Here is a 22,860-nt window from a genome sequence, read left to right as displayed (position 1 = left end):
GTGCTGTCGCTGGATCGGTGTTTTACTGCCTTCTAACGGGCGGAACATAAAGCTCTGAGTCAGAGTGACTTTAAACTATCCCTACCGTAAAAACTGAACCGGTGTAGGAACCCACACCCTATCCTTTTACACAGCTCTTACGAGCGTAGATGGTGTCAGTCTACAAACGGTTCCAAACTTCAGAAAACTACCGGGAGGGGACGCGAGCGCAGCTTAACGCTCCTCTTAAAACCACAGAACGCATTCTCGACAACAACGTTTAATGCCCAATTCGTACTTCTATTTCGTTCTTTTCCATACAAGTGGTATCACAGCATAGCGGCACTATCTTAGAAGTCGCTCCTATTAAAAAGACAGCAGTGTTTTCATGCTCGTCGTTTGTATAGATTAAGAACAGCGGCGGGCCGTTAATTCTTCCTTCTGGTCCCCAGATACAACTTAGGTCTCACTAGATGATTTGCAGTCTGTTGTTACGAACTGTGACGTTCCTGACAAGAAATCACGAATCAAATCATATAGTTTAGACGATAGTACATACGTTCGCAATCTGATTGGTAGCCGCTTGTGAGGCTCAGGTGAGGAATCGTTGCGGCCAAATCTTTTCACGAAACGTCTGTCGCCAACTTTTTCCTCCTGCAAACTTTTGTCCCTCCACCTAGTTAGTGATAAGTGACCGTTATGATAAAATAAGAGCTGCGTGACTCCATGGTGAAGTCAGGGCAGAACCAGCAACTTTGATAACAAAATCTTTCTTGTAATTCCATCACAGTTGCCTTTTACACTACTGGCCATTAAAATTGCTACACCAAGAAGGAATGCAGATTATAAACGGGTATTCATTGGACAAATATATTATACTAGAACTGACATGTGATCTGCATGTAATTTGGGTGCATAGGTCCTGAGAAATCAGTACACAGAACAACCACCCCTGGCCGTAATAACGGCCTTGATACGTCTGGGCATTGAGTCAAACACAGCTTGGATGGCGTGTACAGGTACAGCTGCCCATGCACCTTCAACACGATACCACAGTTCATCAAGAGTAGTGACTGGCGCATTGTGACGAACCAGTTGCTCGGCCACCATTGACCAGACGTTTTCAGTTGGTGACAAATATGGAGAATGTGCTGGCCAGGGCAACAGTCGAACATTTTCTCTATCCAGAAAGGCCCGTACAGGACCTGCAACATGCGGTCGTGCATTATCCTGCTGAAATGTAGGGTTTGGCAGGGATCAAATGAAGGGTAGAGCCACGGGTCGTAACACATCTGAAATGTAACGTCCACTGTTCAAAGTGCCGTCAATGGGAACAAGAGGTGACCGAGACGTGTAAGCAATGGCACCCCATACAGTCACGCCGGGTGAAACGCCAGTATGGCGATTACGAATACACGCTTCCAATGTGCGTTCACCGCAATGTCGCCAAACACGGATGCGACCATCATGATGCTGCAATCGGAACCTGGATTCATCGAAAAATTGTAATTTTGCCATTCGTGCGCCTAGGTTCGTCGTTGAGTACTCCACCGCAGGCGCTCCTGTCTGTGACGCAGCGTCAAGGGTAGCCGCAGACATGGTTTCCGAGCTGATAGTCCATGCTGCTCCAATCGTCGTCGAACTGTTCGTGCTGATGGTTGTTGTCTTGCAAACGTCCCCATCTGTTGACTCAGGGATCGAGACGTGGCTGCACGATCCGTTACAGCGATGCAGATAAGATGCCTGTCATCTCGACTGCTAGTCATACGTGGCCGTTGGGATCCAGCACGGCGTTCCCTCCTGAACCCACCGATTTCATTTTCTGCTAACAGTCATTGGATCTCGACCAACGCGAGCAGCAATGTCGCGACACGATAAACCGCAATCGCGATAGGCTGCAATCCGACCTTTGTCAAAGTCTGAAACGTGAAGGTACGCATTTCTCCTCCTTACACGAAGCATCACAACAACGTTTCACCAAGCAACGCCGGTCAACTGCTGTTTGTGTATGCGAAATCGGTTGTAAACTTTCCTCATGTAAACACGTTGTAGGTGTCGCCACTGGCGCCAACCTTGTGTTTATGGTCTCGAAAGCTAATCATTTGCATATCACAGCTTCTTCTTCCTGTTGGTTATATTTCGCGTCTGTAGCACGTCATATTCGTGGTGTAGCAATTTTAATGGTCAGTAGTGTATTAAAGTGGCGGCTAGTTTTCGAGCCGGGCCTATTAAAGCTGCACGAGTAGTACCTGGTTAGCCGACAATCAGTTCACACATAGGTAACACACACATGATACATAGTCACGTGGTAACCAGACCAGTTTCGCCGTGTAGACTTATTCATGAAGTGTGATTGAACTAGACCACATCGCGGGATTGGTCTGGTTTCCATGTGACTGTGTATCATGTCTGTAGTACCTATGTGTGAAATGATTGTTGCCTAACCAAGTAGTAATAGCGCAGCTCTGATAGACCTGGCTTGAAAATTACCTTGGTACTTCGAAACTAGTGGCCAGTTTAATAAAACCCAAGCATGACGTAATTACAATAGCCGGCCGCTGTGGACGAGCGGTTCTAGGCGCTTCAGTCCGGAACCGCAATAGTGCTACGGTCGCAGGTTCGAATCCTGCTTTGGACATGGATGTGTGTGATGTCCTTAGGTTAGTCAGGTTTAAGTAGTTATAAGATTATGGGACTGATGACCTCAGATGTTAAGTCCTATAGTGCTCAGAGCCATTTCTGAACAACTTTTTGGAATTGCAACAAAGAAATTAAGAGGTATCAGAGTTCGCTCTGAAAGATTTAGATGTTCATTTCTCTCACGTTCTGTTCGACAGTGTAACGGTAGAGAAACAGTCTGAAAGTGGTTCTACACACCCTCAGCCAAACACTTCTTGTGAATTGAAAGATTAATGACGTAGATGCAGATGTAGAAGTTATAATGGTCTCCTAGTCTTAAATATTGCTATAATCGCACTGTTTCACTCCCATTTATGGAGCTTGTTAGCACTTGATGTTAGGTTGGCGCCATTAAAATGCATTGTGGTAATCGCTGCTGCTTGCTGGATCACTGCTGTGTCTCGATGCTATTACTGGCTCTAAATCTGGCTGTCTAGGGGTAAAAGGATGTGCTTTTGATGATAAATAATGAGCGAAACCAACAAATATTTAAACTTCAAATACTTATTACTCTGGTGGCCATCTTAATTCCACTGTCCACCAAAGATAATGACACAACACAACATAGCACTTCTTTTACATGTTCTTTGCAATGTTTATCCACCTCGAACAATAACACACACACACACTTTACCAAAGTGACATTCAGACTCTGCCCCCGACCCTTCTTGCTGCTTGTATTTATAACCTTGTCAAAGAACTACTAAAAAGAGATATAGTTTATAAGTCACATGTTCATCTGTTATCGCAGTTTGTGCAGAAAAGTTATTAATTTACATCGAGTGACATAATTTAACAGGTTATTAAAATGACAGACAGATTTGTTGACTTGACAGAATAATTCTTTGTTACAAAAAGGCCGTTTTTTTAGAAGTTTGTCAATTGACTTGTCTAATTTGCATAAATAAGTAAATAACATGAATCATTAAGAATTACATTGGTTTTCGTCTAAAATAGGAGTGTTTACGTGAATACTGAGTGAAAACGGTCCTAGTGAACAAATAGGTTTCACTGGGTGATTTTTATTTAAGGAGATCCAAAATACGTAAGTTGGCCACTATTTTTCGTACTTCATATTAATTATTTAAGATGAACTTAGTGTTTTTACATGATGACATTTGCTGTCAAGTGATATTAACTTTTGTGTGGGTCAATTATTCAGTATAATTTAATGGGCTGACTGTTTATGGAGACATGTTATGCAATCATTGTTAACGTACACAATAACTTTTCTATAACCATAAGTACTCGTTAAACTGGTTGAATTTGGAGGGTATCGCATACTTCGGTAAAGTAAAGCCATTCCGTTACAAAGTACAGACCAGCCAGCTGCTAGGTCAGAAGGAAACCTCAAATGGAGATCTGTAAAAGAAGTAATGGAAAGGAAGGTTATCGAAACTGGCTCCTCGCTACGTCGGCCGGTTGTGTCGCAGCTTGCCAGACGGCTTGTTTGAGCTACAGCGGATTGTTTTCGGAGAGGGGTTGCGAGGCGGTGGCTGGGGAGCAGGAGTCTGCGCGAGGGCGCATGCGCGGCTCCGGGGGTGACGTCGGCAGCCCGGCGAGGTGCAGTCGGCGAGCAGCGGCACGGCCACACAGACGCAGCCGCCGTCCCCGCCGCCGCCGCAGCAGCCCAGGTGAGTACACCAGTCACACTCAGCGCGTCGGAAACGCCCAATTGAAGGCTATTTCCGTGCCCGCATCAACTCTCTCGCTCCTCCTCAACGAGCCCAGTGCGAGACAACGCATCGCTTATTGCTCCACGCTGTAGCTCACTTATGTGGGTGGTTTCTCTGCCGGGTATTCTTCGAGAATTATTTCTATGTTATTGCCTGTAGTCTCTGAGGCGCCTTTCGCAGTTTAATGACACGATGTACACCGAGGAAATAATGTTTAGACCTTGGTGAGCACACACTGCGGAAAACGTTTTGTTTTATGACAGAAAACTTATTTTTCTCATTTCTTTCTGGAGCAGTTTTTTGCGTTTATCGAAGAAACAATATATGTGAATTTGTAGCTACTAGGAATAAAGTAGTAAACATTTCAGAACCTGCTACCTCTGCAAACTGGCTCCGAGCAGAATAGTTACGTAACAAATTTTCCAATATTCACCATATGTGAATTTTAGAATGTATGTTTTACAGTACTCATTGTTACTTTTCTGGTCTTGAAATCACAGATCTAATTTCTGACTTTTGAAAACGTGCAAGCTACGCAGCTTTGAGCTACTTTTATTAGGCTTGTTGGAGGTGGACTTAGGTGCTCCGCTACTTCGGTGTTTATCTCGGGAATCGTAATCTCCAGAGATTCACAACGACAGAAAGTGGTGCGATGAGGGGCAGCAAATGAGAAAGATTGATTTTAATCAGTAACCACGGAATACCAGGTGATAAAATGGTAAGTCGTATTATTACGTCCCAGATTGGCAATGACGTTGCAAGAGAGAAACCAGAGGTGCAGTCGACATTGGGCCAGGAGTCCAATATATTGGCGACTAATGAAGTTTTAACTGGCATGTGCTGTTATCTGAGCTTCTTATCATCGCAGTTGTGTTAGTACCAAGAAGAATATGGAACTGCAAGGATCTGAAATTCCTTATTAAAATGAAGAGGAGCTCAAATAGCGATTCTGAGGTGACCAGTTTGTAACTAGTAATTTTCTTGTAATATAATCCGTTCGGGGACGGAAATCGGTAGACGTGATGTACATATACAGGCACACAAATGACAGCAATTTCAGATGATTTATTAAAGGCGAAGTGCTTCACATATTGAGCGTGTTGGTCCTCTTCTGACCCTTACGCAAGCAGTTGTTCGGATTGACATTTAGTGACAGACCTCTAGGCTGCCCTCCTCAGGGATATCGTGCCAAATTCTAATTGGCGCGTTAGATCGTCAAAATCCCGACTTGGTTCGAGGGCAGTGCCCATAATGTTCCAAACGTTCTCAATAGGGGAGAGACCTGGCGACCTTGCTGACAAAGTCCGGGTTTGGCAAGCACGAAGAAAAGCAATAGAAACTCATGCCGTGTGCAGGCGGGCATTACCTTGCTGAAATGTAGGTCCATGAAGGCTTGCCATACGGGACGTAGAATATCGTCGAAATACCGCTGTCCTGTAAGAGGGTCGCGGATGACAACCAAAGGCGCTGTTAAAGGAAATGGCGCCACAGACCATCACTCCTGGCTGTCTGGCCATAAGACCGGCAATGGTCCGGTTGGGAACCCACCAATGTCTGGGCCATCTCCAGGTATGGCCATTGGGCTTCAGTTCGAAGTGGGACTCGTCAGTGAAGACAATTCTACTCCAGTCAATGACATTCCGTGCCCCGATGACCAGCTAAGACGTGTCTGGAGACGCCCCAGAGAGTGGTGGGATACCAATCTGACTGTCGCCTGCCATATGGCCCGACAACTAGGAGCGATCATCTGGGGGTGCTATTGCATTTCACAGCAGGGCCCCTTTGGTTGTCATCTGCGATACCCTTACAGCAAAGTGACCCTTCATGGCAAGTCATCCTGGGCCTACGTTTCATCAAGACAATACCCGCCTGCTTACAGCGCGATTTTTTGCTGCTTGTCTTCGAGCTGGCCAACCTACCTTGATCAGCAATGTCGCCAAATCTCTTGACAATTTTGAACGTTAGAAGCATTATGGGCAGGGCCCTCCAACCACTTCGGAATGCTGGCGGTCTAACTCGCTAACTGGACAGAATTTGGCACGATAGTCCTCAATAGGACATCCAGCAACTCGATCAGTCAGTGCCAATCCGAATAATTGCTTGCATAAGGCCAGAAGAGGATCAACGTGTTATTGACTTGCTCTTAGTTCAAATGTCTCTGAGGGCTATGGGACTTAACTTCTGAGGTCATCAGTCCCCTAGAACTTAGAACTACTTAAACCTAAGCACATCACACACATCCATGTCCGAGGCAGGATTCGAACCTGCGACCATAGCGGTCGCCCGGCTCCAGACTGTAGCGCCTAGAACTACTCGGCCACACCGGCCGGCTGACTTGTTCTATCTGTGAAGCTCTTTCTCCTGAATAAATCATCCTATTTTTATGAAATTGTGATCTTTTTTTTGTCTATGTATCGTAGTCTATATTATCTTAAAGTGTATTTCCATCAAACAGGCATTCTTACTGGAAGTGGTATCAATACACCATACATCTTTCCCTTATTCCTCGGTCTTGTAGCTTAAATCCGTACAATGTATGAACTAGTTCTGCAGTTTTCCAGTATGATGTACGTTATGAGAAGCTCCCCAGCCAAAGGATCCAATTTTACAACTCACTTGTTCAAAATGATGGTACACTGATGCATTGAATTTCTATGTTCTTTGGTGAGATAGCAATGGAAGATTGGCGACTTTGTCACAACCATTTTAGCACTCGAAGGTTCTGGATTTCAAAATGTGTTGAGCAGGCATGTCAGCTCCGTCACGTTTCGACTTCAACTACGAAATCAGAAACAATTTACCTGCGGCGAACTAGGATGTCTTAGATATTTTACACACAGACTTAGCCGACCGGTGCGGCCGTGCGGTTCTAGGCGCTTCAGTCTGGAACCGCGTGACCGCTACGGTCGCAGGTTCGAATCCTGCCTCGGGCATGGATGTGTGTGGTGGCCTTAGGTTAGTTAGGTTTAAGTAGTTCTGAGTTCTAGGGGACTGATGACCAAAGATGGTAAGTCCCATAGTGCTCAGAGCTATTTGAACCATTTTTAAACACACAGAGTTACACACAAGCTGACAAAACACCATCTAATCATGACAAAAAGTCAATGATATCCACTGAACGGCAATTTTGTCTCTTGCATTATCTGGGTGTCATATTATTACTGTGGAAGCCATCCTCGTGTTCCGTGTGGTGGATGGCGTTGTCGTATCTGCTGTACTGGCTTCCGATAATTATAGTATGAGGGACAGTCAAATGGAAACCGAACACCAGCCACAACGGGACCAAGGAATGGTTCATTCAAAAGTAACCACCACAGCATTAATCACAGTGGGGAACGAGACGATCAGTTTCATAGAAAGCGGTCGGTCACTGAAGGATCCACAACCATTCCCACTCTTGCACTTCCTCCTCCGACTGAAAACGACGCCGACGCATGTTTTTCTTCAGGCAACCAAAGATTTGAAAATCACACAATGTACGGAGGATGTTTCAGTGTTTCCCAACAAAATCGCTGAAGCGTAACCTTCGTCAGATTGGCAGTGTGGGAGAGGGCCTTATCATGCAACCACAATCAGTGCGCAGCCCTATGGAGACACTTAACAGGAAAATTGAAGTGATATCAGGTGTTCCCCAGGGAAGCGTCCTGGGACCTCTGCTGTTCCTGACCTATATAAACGACCTGGGTGACAATCTGAGCAGTTCTCTTACGTTGTTCGCAGATGGTGCTGTAATTTACCGTCTAATAAGGTCATCCGAAGACCAGTATCAGTTGCAAAGCGATTTAGAAAAGATTGCTGTATGGTGTGGCAGGTGGCAGTTGACGCTAAATAACGAAAAGTGTGAGGTCATCCACATGAGTTCCAAAAGAAATCCGTTGGAATTCGATTACTCGATAAATAGTACATCTCTCAAGGCTGTCAATTCAACTAAGTGCCTGGGTGTTAAAATTACGAACAACTTCAGTTGGAAAGACCACATAGATCATATTGTGGGGAAGGCGAGCCAAAGGTTGCGTTTCATTGGCAGGACACTTAGAAGATGCAATAAGTCCACTAAAGAGACAGCTTACAATACACTCGTTCGTCCTCTGTTAGAATATAGCTGCGCGGTGTGGGATCCTTACCAGTAGGGATTGACGGAGGACATCGAAAGGGTGCAAAAAAGGGCGGCTCGTTTTTTATTATCACGTAATAGGGGAGAGAGTGTGGCAGATATGATACGCGAGTCGGGATGGAAGCCATTAAAGCAACGACGTTTTTCGTCGAGCGAGATCTATTTACTTTCTCTTCCGAATGCGAAAATATTTTGTTGAGCCCAACCTACATAGGTAGGAATGATCATCAAAATAAAGTAAGAGAAATCAGAGCTCCAACAGAAAGGTTTAGGTGTTCGTTTTTCCCGCGCGCTGTTCGGGAGTGGAATGGTAGAGAGAGAGTATGATTGTGGTTCGATGAACCCTCTGCCAAGCACTTAAATGTGAATTGCAGAGTAATCATGTAGATGAAACTGCAACGAGCCATACAGTCGAAACTCCCAGGAATGCTGTCGGGCGGAATCATCCTCTTGCACGATAACGCCCGCCACCACACTGTTACTCGGAAGAAGGCTACGCTCAGCGATTTGGTTGGGAAACACTGCAACATCCTCCGTACAGCTCGGATCTTTCGCCGTGTCATTTTCACATCTTTGGCGACCTGAAGAAAGACATGCGTGGACGTCGGCTCCACTAGGAAGAGGAACTGCAGGGAGGGTGCGGTTGTAGATACGAAACAGGAATTGATAGTCTCGTCTCCCACTTGGGTAAATGTCTTTACGCGTGTGGTGATTACTTTAGAATGGAACCATTTCGTGCACTCGTTGAGGCAGGTGTTCGGTTTACATTTCCCTGGCCCTCATATATCTACGACCACATGGTACATTTAATAAATTTTAGTCGAACACTGTTGGCACTAAAATTTTCACCACATTACGTCCAACGATTGACACTGTAAGTAAAAACAGTATCTTTATAGGCAATCGAAGTAATGCAGGAAGCCATATCTTCGGAATGTACCCAACATGATAAGGTAATTACTAATATCTAGAATTCTGGAAGGCATGACATCAGAAACTGTGTGGTTTACCAAACTATGCAGTAAATTGCAGGGAACTAAGTCGCACTGTTAATTGTCTTTATTACTTGATTACTAGTTTCGAGCGTAAGCTCGTTATTAAATCATCCACGATGCGATGCAATAACATCCACTACGACAGTTACTAGACTATCAGTTCCTGTTAAACCCTTCTTGTAATTAGTGCTGGGCTTAAACTTCATTCACGTAACTAATTAGGTGAATGAAGTTTGGCTTTGCACTAATTTACAAGAAGTGTTTAACAACAATGAATGCCGACTTGGTTGGCCGAACGGTTCTAGGCGCTTCAGTCTGGAACCACGCGACCGCTCCGGTCGCAGGTTCGAATCCTGCCGCGGTCATGGATGAGTGTGATGTCTATAGGTCAGTTAGGTTTATTAGTTCTAAGTTCTAGGGGACTGATGACCTCAGAAGTTAAGTCCTATAGTGCTCAGAGCCATTTTTTGAACCAGGAATGAATAGTCATGTGACTATCGTAGTGGATGTTATTGCATCGCTTAGTGGATGATTTAATAAGCCCTGCCAAATTGCTGAAGTACGCCTTCCACTAATTTACAAGAAGAGTTTCAAAATGGTTCAAATGGCTCTAAGCAATATGGGACTTAACATCTGAGGTCATCAGTTCCTAGACTTAGAACCGCTTAAACCTAACTAACCTAAGGACATCAACACATCCACGCCCGAGGCAGGATTCGAACCTGCGAGCGTTGCAGCAGCGCGGTTCCAGACCGAAGCGCCTAGAACCGCTCGGTCCAAGAAGCCGGCGAAGAAGTGTTTAACTGCAATAAAGTCATGTAGTGTCGTAACAGATGTTATTGCATATCTAACTGGATGAGTTAAAAATGAGCTTAGGCTCGAAATTAGTCATCAAGCAATAAAGAAAATTAAAACTATAACATCGACTGTTCTCTGCAATTGATTGCATAATTTGATAAAATAATTGGTTAAGACACAGAATTAGAATCATCGAGAGCCAGGATTCAAATTCTCTTCACACCATCAATACGCAAATGCCTGGATAGTACCTCTGAAAAGAACACGAGACATTTCTTTCCTCATCCTTACCAATATGAGCTTGTAATCAGTCTCTAATGACCTCGTCGTCGACAGAACATTAAATCATAGTACGCCTTTCCTCCATTTTCGTCCGAATGTGGTGTTGACACTTTAAGGCAGCGTGTTTGCACTCGTTGCATTGCATGATACGTTTTTCTGCCTGGTGCTCAACTTTGTCTTCGTGGAGCGCAGGTGAAGTTGTGCTGTCTACTGCTTAATCTTGAACTAAAATGAACTGAACAAGCGTTTGAAGTTTTAAGGAAAAGTTTGGTCTCATAAGATCTTACCACAAATTTACAATTTTTTTTAAAGGAAATGGAATATTGTGGTTTTACGCCCCGTCGACAAGGAGGTCGTTAGAGACGGAGCACAAGCTCGGATTGGCTAAGGATGAGGAAGGAAATCGATCGTGCTGTGTTAAAGTAACCTTAAGTGGTCTAGGGAAAACACGGAAAACCTAAATTTGGATGTTTGGATGCGGATTTCAATCGTCGTCCTGAGAATGCGAGTACAGTGTCTTATATTAAAGCTTGCTCAGTTTTAAGTTTTAGTCAGTGTAATTTATGCAGAGATATTGAACGATGCTAACAAGGTTAGTCTGGTAACAAACCAGTTTCTCCCATAAAGCCAAAGACACTCTATCGGTCTACGTGCCAATGTGTTCGCACTGGTTGGGCGAGTTGAAAAAAGAGGGGGGAGGGGGGATGGAGAAAGGGTATATGAAAAGATGTACTTGCCCAAAACTTTTCGTATTCGTGACTTCGTGTACGCCGAGCGGTTCTAGGCGCAGGTTCAAATCCTGCCTCAGGCATGGATGTGTGTAATGTCCTTAGATTAGTTAGTTTTAAGTAGTTCTAACTTCTAGGGGACTGATGGCCTTAAATGTCAAGTCCCATAGTGCTCAGAGTCATTTGAACTTCGTGTGCGTCCTATGTTAACACCGAAATCGAGAAGGATTACATCACTATGGAAAATTTCGGAGAAGGAATCGACAGTGGCCTTTTTGAGCGAACAGACCTAGCTCTTACATGTAATAATTTAGGAAACAACAGAGCTTGTAGTTCAGGTTGCTCAGACGGGAATTTGAGCCACACACTGTCTTTTACGATACATCTGAAGCACTGAGTTGCCTCGCTCATGCAATTAAAAAGTGCCCAGTTAAGTAGAAACACGATATTCGATCAAGTAATACACAAATGCTGCAGGGGTGTATGAAAAGATAAGCAGAAATAGCCCGAGGTGCTGTTCAGCGCTACAGTTTGAAAACAAAGCGAGCACAGAGCAGAGTTCTGTGACCGGCGGAAGTTGAGCGGCGAGCGCTCCACACTTGTGTGGCTGTGTGTGCCCCCCTAGCGTATCCAGCATTCACTCCCTCCATTTGTTGGGAGCAAGAGATGCGCCTACCGCTAATGTAAACCGTGCCGCTGCCAGACGCCCAAGACACTATCATCTGGCCACATGTTTTGGATGAGGGGAAGTTTTTCTCGCCAGTCGCTATTGTCTCGAGGTTTCTGGTAAAACTCTGAAATTAGCTTTTCAATCGCTTTACTTCGTGATGTTTGACCTGAGCCGCTGCAGCTGTTGTTTCAGTATTTACGACTAACGTTTGTTCGAGTTTAGGTAAAGGAAAAAAATTGGTCCGGAGCGAGCAGGACCCGCGCCCTGTGGGTTCTGTTCAAACTTAATTACGTATCTAGACGTTCATCCTGGGAATCGAGAATCTCGAGATATTTGCCTGTTATCGACATTCGTACTGGACGGTCCTAAAAATTCTAAAACTTTCGAGAATTTAAGTTTGAAATCAGGTAACAAATGAGGAAGGAAATATTTTTTTTCGTATGATATAATTACAAATTAATAATTTTCTTATTTTTCCTTTACTTGTACTGTGAAACCTTGCTTCTTGCCAAATTTCATGATTCTAGATCAAAGGTAAGTACCCTACAGGTTTTGATGAGTGACTTTGCAAGTGTCAAAATATGTGACATTGCATTGTCTTAGAAGCATCAATTTTTTACATCGTCAAAGGAACGTATACCTTAGTATGTGACATAAGTTTCAACTTGGTACGTCTATTTGGTCCTGAGAAAACGAGTTTTTAACAGTTGTATAGACAAACAGACAGATAGATGTAAAACAAAGTGATCTTGTAAGGGTTCCAGTTTCACCGATTGAGGTACAGAACCCTAAAAAAGAAATACATTCGACTCTCGATTAGTCAGAGTGGAAGAGCCATAACAGAAAGTTCCAATAACCGACAGTTCGATTTAATACGAGTTTGATTGATCAAAGTGGGGTCAGGCAAAACTCGAAATAAAATTATAGGTAAAAAGAAGGTATTGTTTTTTCAACAACATACGTATTTCTTTGCAAAAGGAGGCAGGAATTAACAGCCATTGTTTATTGTTTACTAGTTTTAATGTTTTTTATTTATACTATCGTTTCAAACGAAAGGTTTGGAAAAGAGCACAGGTAGTCCCAGTCTTCAAGAAGGGTCGACGAGCAGATGCGCAAAACTATAGACCTATATCTCTACATCTAAATCTACATTCATACTCCGCAAGCCACCCAACGGTGTGTGGCGGAGGGCACTTTACGTGCCACTGTCATTACCTCCCGTTTCTGTTCCAGTCGCGTATGGTTCGCGGGAAGAACGACTGTCTGAAAGCCTCCGTGCGCGCTCGAATCTTTCTAATTTTACATTCGTGATCTCCACGGGAGGTATAAGTAGGGGGAAGCAGTATATTCGATACCTCATCCAGAAACGCACCCTCTCGAAACCTGGCGAGCAAGCTACACCGCAATGCAGAGCGCCTCTCTTGCAGAGTCTGCCACTTGAGTTTGCTAAACATCTCCGTAACGCTATCACGGTTACCAAATAACCCTGTGACGAAACGAGCCGCTCTTCTTTGCATCTTCTCTATCTCCTCCGTCAACCCGATCTGGTACGGATCCCACACTGATGAGCAATACTCAAGTATAGGTCGAACGAGTGTTTTGTAAGCCACCTCCTTTGTTGATGGACTACATTTTCTAAAGAGTCTTCCAATGAATCTCAACCTGGTACCCGCCTTACCAACAATTAATTTTATATGATCATTTTATTTCAAATCGTTCCGCACCCATACTCCCAGATATTTAACAGAAGTAACTGCTACCAGTGTTTTTTCCGCTATCATATAATCAAACAATAAAGGATCCTTCTTTCTATGTATTCGCAATACATTACATTTGTCTATGTAAAGGATCAGTTGCCACTCCCTACACCAAGTGCCTATCCGTTGCAGATCTTCCTGCATTTCGCTACAATTTTCTAATGCTGCAACTTCTCTGTATACTACAGCATAATCCGCGAAAAGCCGCATGGAACTTCCGACATTATCTACAAGGTCATTTATCTCTGACGTCGATCTGTTGTAGAATTTTAGAACATGTTTTTTGTTCGAATATCATGTCGTTTTTGGAAACCCAGAATCTACTCTGTAGGAATCAACATGGATTCCGGAAACAGCGATCGTGTGAGACCCAATTCGCTTTATTTGTTCATGAGACCCAGAACATATTAGATACAGGCTCCCAGGTAGATGCTATTGTCCTTGACTTCCGGAGGGCGTTCGATACAGTTCCGCACTGTCGCCTGGTAAACAAAGTAAGAGCTTACGGAGTGTCAGACCGGCTGTGTGGCACGACTGAAGAGTTTTTAGCAGGCAGAACTCAGCATGTTTTTATCAATGGAGAGAAGTCTACAGACGTTAAAGTAACGTCAGGGGAGTATTATGGGAACATTGCTTTTCACAATATATATGAATGACCTAGTAGATAGTGTCGGAAGTTCCATGCGGCTTTTCGCGGATGATGCTGTAGTATACAGAGAAGTTGCAGCATTAGAAAATTGTAGCGAAATGCAGGAAGATCTGCAGCGGATAGGCACTTGGTGCAGGGAGTGGCAACTGACCCTTAACATAGACAAATGTAATGTATTGCGAACACATAGAAAGAAGGATCCTTTATTATATGATTATATGATAGCGGAACAACACTGGTAGCAGTTACTTCTGTAAAATATATGGGAGTATGCGTGCGGAACGAGCTGAAGTGGAATGATCGTATAAAATTAATTGTTGGTAAGGCGGGTACCAGGTTGAGATTCATTGGGAGAGTCCTTAGAATTCTTAGTCCATCAACAAAGGAGGTGGCTTACAAATCACTCGTTCGACCTATACTTTAGTATGGCTCATCAGTGTGGGATCCGTACCAGGTCAGGTTGATGGAGGAGTAGAGAAGATCCAAAGAAGAGCGGCACGTTTCGACACAGGGTTATTTGGTAAGCGTGATAGCGTTACAGAGATGTTTAGCAAACTCAAGTGGCAGACTCTGCAAGAGAGGCGCTCTGCATCGCGGTGTAGCTTGCTGTCCAGGTTTCGAGAGGGTGCGTTTCTGGATGAGGTATCGAATATGTTGCTTCCCCCTACTTATACCTCCCGAGGAGATAACGAATATAAAATTAGAGAGATTCGAGCGCGCACGGAGGCTTTCAGACAGTCGTTCTTCCCGCGAACCATACGCGACTGGAACAGGAATGGGAGGTAATGACAGTGGCACGTAAAGTGCCCTCCGCCACACACCGTTGGGTGGCTTGCGGAGTATAAATGTAGATGTAGATGTAGAAGGTACACAAAAATTTTTGAAAATGCACAAGAAAACTTAAATTCCATCCATTTTTCCGTGCTTGACAAATGTTTCGTCAGTGATCGCATTTTCTCCACAAACATTTTTAAAATCGTAGTCACGTCTTTTTTATTAAGTTACTAAGCCACTCCTTGCTTGCAGCAAGCCCTTAAATACCGGACTAACAGCGAACGACTTCTGCTCTTTTTAAGCGTATAACCTCCGACAGGTCTGTTTCGTCCTCTACATTAACTAAAGCGTTTCAGGAGGTGCCAACTCACCTCGTCAGGTTCACCGCCCCCCCTCCCCCCCTCCCCTCATGATATTTTCAAACAAACTTATCTTTCAGGTCAAGATTGTCGACAGCGTTAACAACGGAAACTCAAAACCTTTCGTTATATCCATTTTTAATTTTTTTCATTCCAAATTCCACAGAATCAGTACCTCGCTTCTTTTTTGCGAAAGCAAACACTTCTACTACTTTGGAGTCATTTTTAGAACTCCAGAATGAGATTTTCACTCTGCGGCGGAGTGTGCGCTGATATGAATATTTAATCTGCCAGGAAGTTTCATTTTTACAACTGTTTCGTATGCTACCGTAAGTTATGCATAGAGCTGCTCGTATACACTGAAGTGACAAAAGTCATTGGATAGCGATGTGGGCATATACAGATGGCGGTAGCATCGCTTACACAAGGTACAAAAGGGGAGTAAATTGGTGGAGCTGTCATTTGTAGTCAGTTGATCATGGCCGCACGACGGGAATTAGCAGACTTTGAACGTGGAATAGTAGTTGGAGCTAGACGCATGGGACATTCCATTTCGAAAATCGTTAGGGAATCCAATATGCAGAGATTGATTGTCAAGAGTGTGTCAAGAATACCAAATTTCAGGCATTTCCTCTCACCACGGACAAGGCTGTGGATGACAGCCGTCATTTAACGACCAAGAGCAGCGACGTTTGCGTGGAGTTGTCAGTGCTAACAGATAAGCAGCACTGAGTGAAATAACCGCAGAAATAAATGTGAGACGTACGACGAACGTATTCGTCAGGACAGTGTGCCGAAATTTGGCGTTAATGGGCAAAGGCATTAGACACCCGACGCGAGTGCCTTTGCTAACAGTATTATATCGCCTGCAGCCCCTCTCCTGAGCTCTTGACCTTAACGGTTGGACCCTAGACGGCTGCAAACCCATGGCCTGGTTAGATCAGTCGCGATTTCACTTGATACGAGTTGATGGGAGGATTCGACTCCACGAAGCCATGAACCCGAGTTGTCAACAAAGTACTGTGCAGGCTGGTGGTGACTGCTAAATAGTGTGGTCTGTATTTACATGGAGTGGACGGGCTCCTCTGGTCCAGGTGAACCGATCATTGACTCTAAATGGTCATTTTCGACTACTTGTTCCCAAACAATGATGGAATTTCCAAGGGTAACAATGCGCCATGCCCCTGGCTACGGTTGCTCGAAGTTGGTGAAGAACTTTCTGGACAATTCGAGAGAATGATTTCGCTACTCAGATCTCCCGATATGATTCCGATCAAACATTTATTGGATACGATTGAGAGGTCATTTTGTGCACAAAATCCTGCACCGGCAACACTTTCGCAATTGAGGACGGCTGTAGAGACAGCAGAGCTCAGTATTTCTGCAATGGACTTCCTGTTATGATGACGACGAACGAATCGTCGCCAGTGTGAATGACTGGTGGCCAATGCTAAATAGAAACATACAAATCTCTTCTTTACATATACAGTAGGTTTGTCAGTGAAGTCGATAAGGAGCTGGCTGCGTGGTCTGGGTCTACAACGACTGAAATAATTAGAAGTCGTTGGTAAAAAATAATATATTCTACTTAACTGGTGGTACAGGAGTCTTCATAGTCAGGAAGAATATAATTACAAACAGAGAGCTATAGAGGTATCACATAGGCCATACATTAACTAAACGCCAAACGCCTTGTTAGAGGTTGCTTCCTATCAGCTGAAGGCTACACTACTTTCCTACTTCACGTCCCGAACAAGAGTGCCCGAGCGCACGCTAGAGACTTGTTGCAAGCCGCGGAGCGGCGCTAGTCTCGACTTGCGGGTCCAGCGATACCAGTACGGACCGCGGTCGATAATTGCAACCCCTAACAAGTGTGGAATCGAACGTTAATACCACACTTCCAACGACTTGTTGAGTCCATGCCCACTTCTGTTTGCTGCTCTACACTGGGCAAGAGGAACTCCGATACGACATTATGAGGTATCCCATGGTTTTTGTTACCTTACTGTAGAGTAACGGGCAGTGCGCTCGCTTGAGAGGCACTGAAGTGATCGGATCGCTCGGCGCGCCGGGTTAACGAACATGAGCTGGTAAAACGGCCAGCCTGACTGTGGTTTCTAGGCGGTTTCCCGTCCTCGTTAAGGCAAATACTGGGCTGGTTCTAATACGGCCTCAGAGAACACGATAGATAAACAGTTAATATAATAACACGCAGAAGAGAGTTTACACGAATCACAGACAGATGGCGATGACGACCTGCATACTTAAGGTTATCTTCACGACTGTCAGGAAGCGCAAAAAATGGTTCAAAGGGCTCTAAGCACTATGGGACTTAACATCTGGCCGGCCGGTGTGGCCGTGCGGTTCTAGGCGCTTCAGTCTGGAACCGCGTGACCGCAACGGTCGCAGGTTCGAATCCCGCCTCGGTCATGGATGTGTGATGTCCTTAGGTTAGTTAGGTTTAAGTAGTGTTACGTTCTAGGGGACTGATGACCGCAGATGTTAAGTCCCATAGTGCTCAGAGCCATTTGAACCATTTGAACTTAACATCTGAGGTCATCAGTCCCCAAGACTTAGAACTACTTAAACCTAACTACCATAGGACATCACACACATCCATGCCCGAGGCAGGATTCGAACCTGCGACCGTAGCAGCAGCAGCGCGGTTCCAGACTGAAGCGCCTAGAACCGCTCGGCTACAGCGGCCGGCTCAGGAAGCGCATCCGGTCACGTAATTGAATAGTATTAGTAAGGTAATGTTAGCCAAAATCTGAACCCCCCTGTTGGCCCTGGGGTTAGAATAGGGTCAAGGTATTCGTGCCTGTCGTAAGAGGCGACTAAAAGGAGTCTCACACCTTTCAGCCTTTTTGTGATGGTCCCCTGTAGGGTTTACCCACCATTTTTCAAAATTTTCCCGAAGAGCGAGCCAATTGGGGAAGGGCGCCTTACATGGTGTATCGTGTCCATTGCGCATTGAGATCTTTAGCCCACTTTGTTGTCATGGCATTACAGTCCCACTCATCCTCCATCCCTTGAGCGACGACACATTCCTGGGTGCATTTTCCTCCACCCACTATGCAGTGTCGTTTTCTGCGCCGGCGATGACTATGGACTTCTTTGTAGCTCATATCCAGCACATTAGTCAGTCCGTTGTGGTGAAGCCGCGATGTACCCTGTTGGCTGTAGTCCCCTGAGCCCCCTGACTACACAGGGATCGCTCTGCTGATGCCTGCACCGTTAACTCCTCCCATATGCCAAGTAATAGATGCCCGTCACCCTGGGGCATTGGGACTTCCAGCAATGGCCATCCTTCCAGGTGGCCTTTTCTGTGGCTCGGTGGGGAGGACCCCTGGTCGAAGTGGGTGGCGCACAGTGAAGCGTACGACGTCATCACTTGCTGGTGATCAAACGCCAGCAGTCTCTAAGGGTTCCAAGTCTCAATATAATGCAAAGAAGTATGATCTTAAATCGTTCACCTCCCTGACCACAACGTGGGAGGAATGCCATGCTAAGGATGGCAGTGAAACTTATTCACCCCAGTACCTCGTATGTACGACAGCTGATAGGGACTCCTTTGTCTCGATGAAGACTCAGTTTTTTGTAGAGCATTTAGAGGACAAGTTTGGGTAGGTGGAGAGCTTGTCCAAAATGCTGTCAAGATCAGTCTTGATAAAAACGGTATCCTCTGCCAATCAGTCACAGGCATTACTCCTTGTCACAAGCTGGGGGATGTTTCCATTACCATCAAGCCTCATAAGAGCTTAAATATGGTCCAGGGTATCATATTCCACAGGGACCTTCTTTTGCAGTCTGACGACGAGCTGCCGCCACCTTAGAGCGATGAGGAGTTCATTTCGTCTGGTGTGTCTATCAGGATGCAAGGGATAATGAGGTTGCCACCGGTGCCTTCATTTTGGCCTTTGAGAGTGACACATAACCTGAGAAGGTTAAGGTGATGGTCTACCGCTGTGATGTCAAGCCATATATCCCTCCTCCAATGCAGTACTTGAAGTGCTGGAAGTTTAGCCATATGTCTTCCTGCTGTACTTCTAGCATCACATGTGAAGATTGTAGACATCCATCCCATCCCAATACTCCATGCGCCCTGCCTGCCATCTATGTCAACTGCGGAGAGCATCATTCCCCTTGCTCACCAGACTGCAGGATTTTACAGCGAGAAAGGAAAATCATGGAAACAGGACCCTGGATCAACTGATCTACACTGAGTCCAAGAGGAAATTTGAGTGCCTACATCCTGTGACTATGACTTCCTCTTATGCCACCGCTACGAGAACAGTTGTAGCCCCATCAGTTCTGAGAGTTCCAGTCGGCTCTCAGAGCTGGGAGACTACAACTGCCCATTTGATGATGGGGGCACTTCCCTCCCTGCTGTTGCTCCTGCACCACCTACCTTCGGAGCACTGTTCCCCCCCCCCCCCCCCACCCCACCATCGGGGTCACCAGTACTCACTTCTCAGCCAGAGAAGCGTATGTCTTCTTCGGCTCCTCTCGCTAGGAAGGGGTACCTTGGGTCACTCCGTTCCCAGGTTTCTACTAGTGGGAAAGATGACACCTGCCAGTGGCTGAAGTGCCCAAAAGCAGCTGGTCATAGGACTTCACGATCATCTTCATTCCCAGAGACTGAATCAGTGAAGCCCTCCAAGCCATAGAAACCCAACGATCAGTGAGAGAAATCCCGAGACCCCAAGACCAAGGGAATTCCGATGGCACCCACACCACAACTGCCTACAAGCTCTGCGTCTGAGGATGAGGTGAAGATTCCAGCTTCTGCTGAGGACTTAGATCTCGCCAGACCCTCAGATACAATGGATATAGCCTGTTTACGAAATAAGTCGGTGGCAGCAGGTGACCCTGAGGCGTAGACTACCTCATTGAGTGTTTCACGCCTTCCCAGCTTCACGATAACATCATCATCCAGTGGAATTTTGGCGGCTTTTTCCACCACCTGTCTGAGCTACGCCAACTGCTAAGCTTTAGACCTGCTTTCTACATTGGCCTCCAGGAAACTTGGTTCCCGGCAATGCGGACCCCTGGCGTTCGCGGCCACAGGGGATACTACAGGAACCGTAGTGAATATAATAGAGTGTGAGGTGGGGCTTGCATTTATGTCCTGAACTCGGTATGTAGTGACCCTGTGCCCCTTCAAACTCGTCTTGAAGCTATGGTTGTCATGATACGGACTAAGTCAGAAATAACTGTCTGCAGCATACCCCTGAACGTTTTGACTGCACTGATGGATCAACTCCCTAAGCCTTTCCTAATTTTGGGAGATTTTAACGCCCATAACCCCTTGTGGGGTAGCACCATGCTTACTGGCCATGGCAGAGATGTCGAAACTTTACTATCTCAGTTTGACCTCTGCCCCCTTACTACTTACTCGGCCATTGATTTATCAATTTGCACACCAGGACTACTCCTATCTATCCACTGGAGAGCACATGACGACCTGTGTGGCAGTTACCACTTCCCCATCTTTCTGTCACTCCCCCGGCACCGCACCCATGGACGCCACCTCCAGGGGTCTCACGGTCGTTTCGTGAGTACGTGTGTGGCGAGCATGGGGCTCCGAGCTATTGCAGCCTTTCTTCTTTCTTGGGCTACATTTCCTTTCCCTTCCCCTTTTTTCCTGTCCTTGCTCCTTCCCCTCTCCCCTCTCCTCTCCCTCCCTTGGTGTCCTTGTTTGTGTTGGCCCCGATATCCTCCTGGTTATGGTGGCTTTGTAATTTGGTTTTGTTGAGTAATTACCTCATCCTTTTGGCATTCTCTGGTCCCCCTCTGGGGTTTGACGTCCATTACTAAATTTCTGTTCCATAGTGTCAGCCATTTGGGGAAGAGCACCTTACCTAGTGTCTCCAGCATGTGCCCTCCTAATTCCTTCCATCTTTTCCCTCATGTTGTTGTCTGATGCTAGGGTGCATAGCCAGCATGGTAGCCAGCCCGTGTGGTGGGGTCGCTATGTACCCTTTTGGTTAAGCCCTCTCAAAACACAGGGATCACACTTCTTATACCTAAGCTGTGACCTCCTCATGTAAGCCTAGGAGTGGTTGCTTGTCATCCTGGAGCATCGAAACTCCTGGCAATGGCCGCCGTGCCAGACAGCCCTTGCTGTGGCTGGGTGGCGCCTGTGGGGAGAGCCCCTGATCAAAGTGGCTGGTATCAGGGTGGACGCTATGCAAATGAAATGGATACGGGTCCAGAACTCTGACTGTTCTTCTATGGCCGTCTCTCTGAATGGAAATGATTCTTTTAGTGCTGGTTCTTCTGCCCTTTTGAGCTTCCCTTCCATGGATACCCCTGGGAGGAGGGTCAGGCTCGTTGGCTTGTGGCAAAACCTTTCCCCCGCTATCTGGTTTCCACCAGGACTGATGGGGATGCTTTCACCAATACCAAACCTTTATTTTTTCTGGAACACATGGAAGACAAGTTTGGGGAAGTGGACTCTCTGAGCAAGATGCAGTCAGGTTCATTGTTGATCAAAACTGCTTCAGCTGCCCAGTCTGTGGCCCTTCGTGCCTGTGACCATTGGGGCACAATTCCTGTGTCCATTACTCCCCAGCACCACCAGTCTTTGAATATGGTTCAAGGTGTAATTTTTCACAGGGACACTCTAGGATGTTCCGCATGTTCAGAAGGGTCCGAAGGACATTGGTATTGATACTGGTGCCTTTATCCTGGCCTTTGAAGGGGATACCCTCCCTGAGAATTCAAGATTATGGTTTGTCGATGTGACGTGAAGCTATACATCCCACCACCTATGAGATGTTTTAAGTGCTTGCGTTTTGGACACGTATCTTCCCACTGTTTGCAGACCCCTCTCTGTGGTGACTGTGGATGTCTATTCCACGAAGGGAGTTCCTTTCTTCCCCCTCCTGTGTGTGTCAATTGTCATGGTATTCATTCTCCACATTCATCAGATTGCCCAGCTTATAAGAAGGAGGAGAAGATACAGGAGTATAAGTCCCTTGATCGTCTAACCTACACTGAGGCTCATAAGAAGTATGCACGTCTTCATCCTGTGTCAATGACGTCTAGCTATGCTTTAGTTATATCTTCACCTCTTCCTCCCCCTTCCTCATCACAGTCCCGAACCCAACTCCTACCCCCCGCCCCCAATCCCTGTGGTTCCTACACCCTCCCCTCTGGGCGCCGCTCCCCCTCCCCAACTGGAGACGTGTCCCACTCCTTTGGCCTCTGCCGGTCAAGGGCACCCCTCTCAGGTCCCCCATCCCGCCACCTTCCAGGCCAAAGCTCTGCTGCCACACGACGACCACGGGAGCCGTCGTCTATGGGCCCCCAGGTTGCCCGATCTCTTTTTGTTCCAGATCTTCCTGCAGCTGGCTCCCTTTTGCAGCACAGCCATCCTCAATCCCAAACAGAAA

The 22,860-nt window shown here is 45.9% G+C and overlaps 1 protein-coding gene across 1 annotated transcript in view; it reads left to right on the top strand.

Annotated features, from left to right (window-relative positions):
* Positions 1–4,229: 4,229 nt before the first annotated feature.
* LOC126297875 (uncharacterized) overlaps positions 4,230–22,860 on the top strand; it is a 314,410-nt gene continuing 295,779 nt past the window's right edge. Inside the window, exon 1 of the mRNA XM_049989166.1 lies at positions 4,230–4,292. The gene's annotated coding sequence lies outside the window, so the exon portion shown is untranslated. The remainder of the gene's footprint in view (positions 4,293–22,860) is intronic.

The sequence above is a fragment of the Schistocerca gregaria genome, chromosome X (genome assembly GCF_023897955.1).
Source record: "Schistocerca gregaria isolate iqSchGreg1 chromosome X, iqSchGreg1.2, whole genome shotgun sequence".
Classification (NCBI taxonomy): domain Eukaryota; kingdom Metazoa; phylum Arthropoda; class Insecta; order Orthoptera; family Acrididae; genus Schistocerca; species Schistocerca gregaria.
The sequence above is the reverse complement of the archived record's forward strand: the minus strand, read 5'-3'. Positions and strand labels throughout refer to the sequence as shown.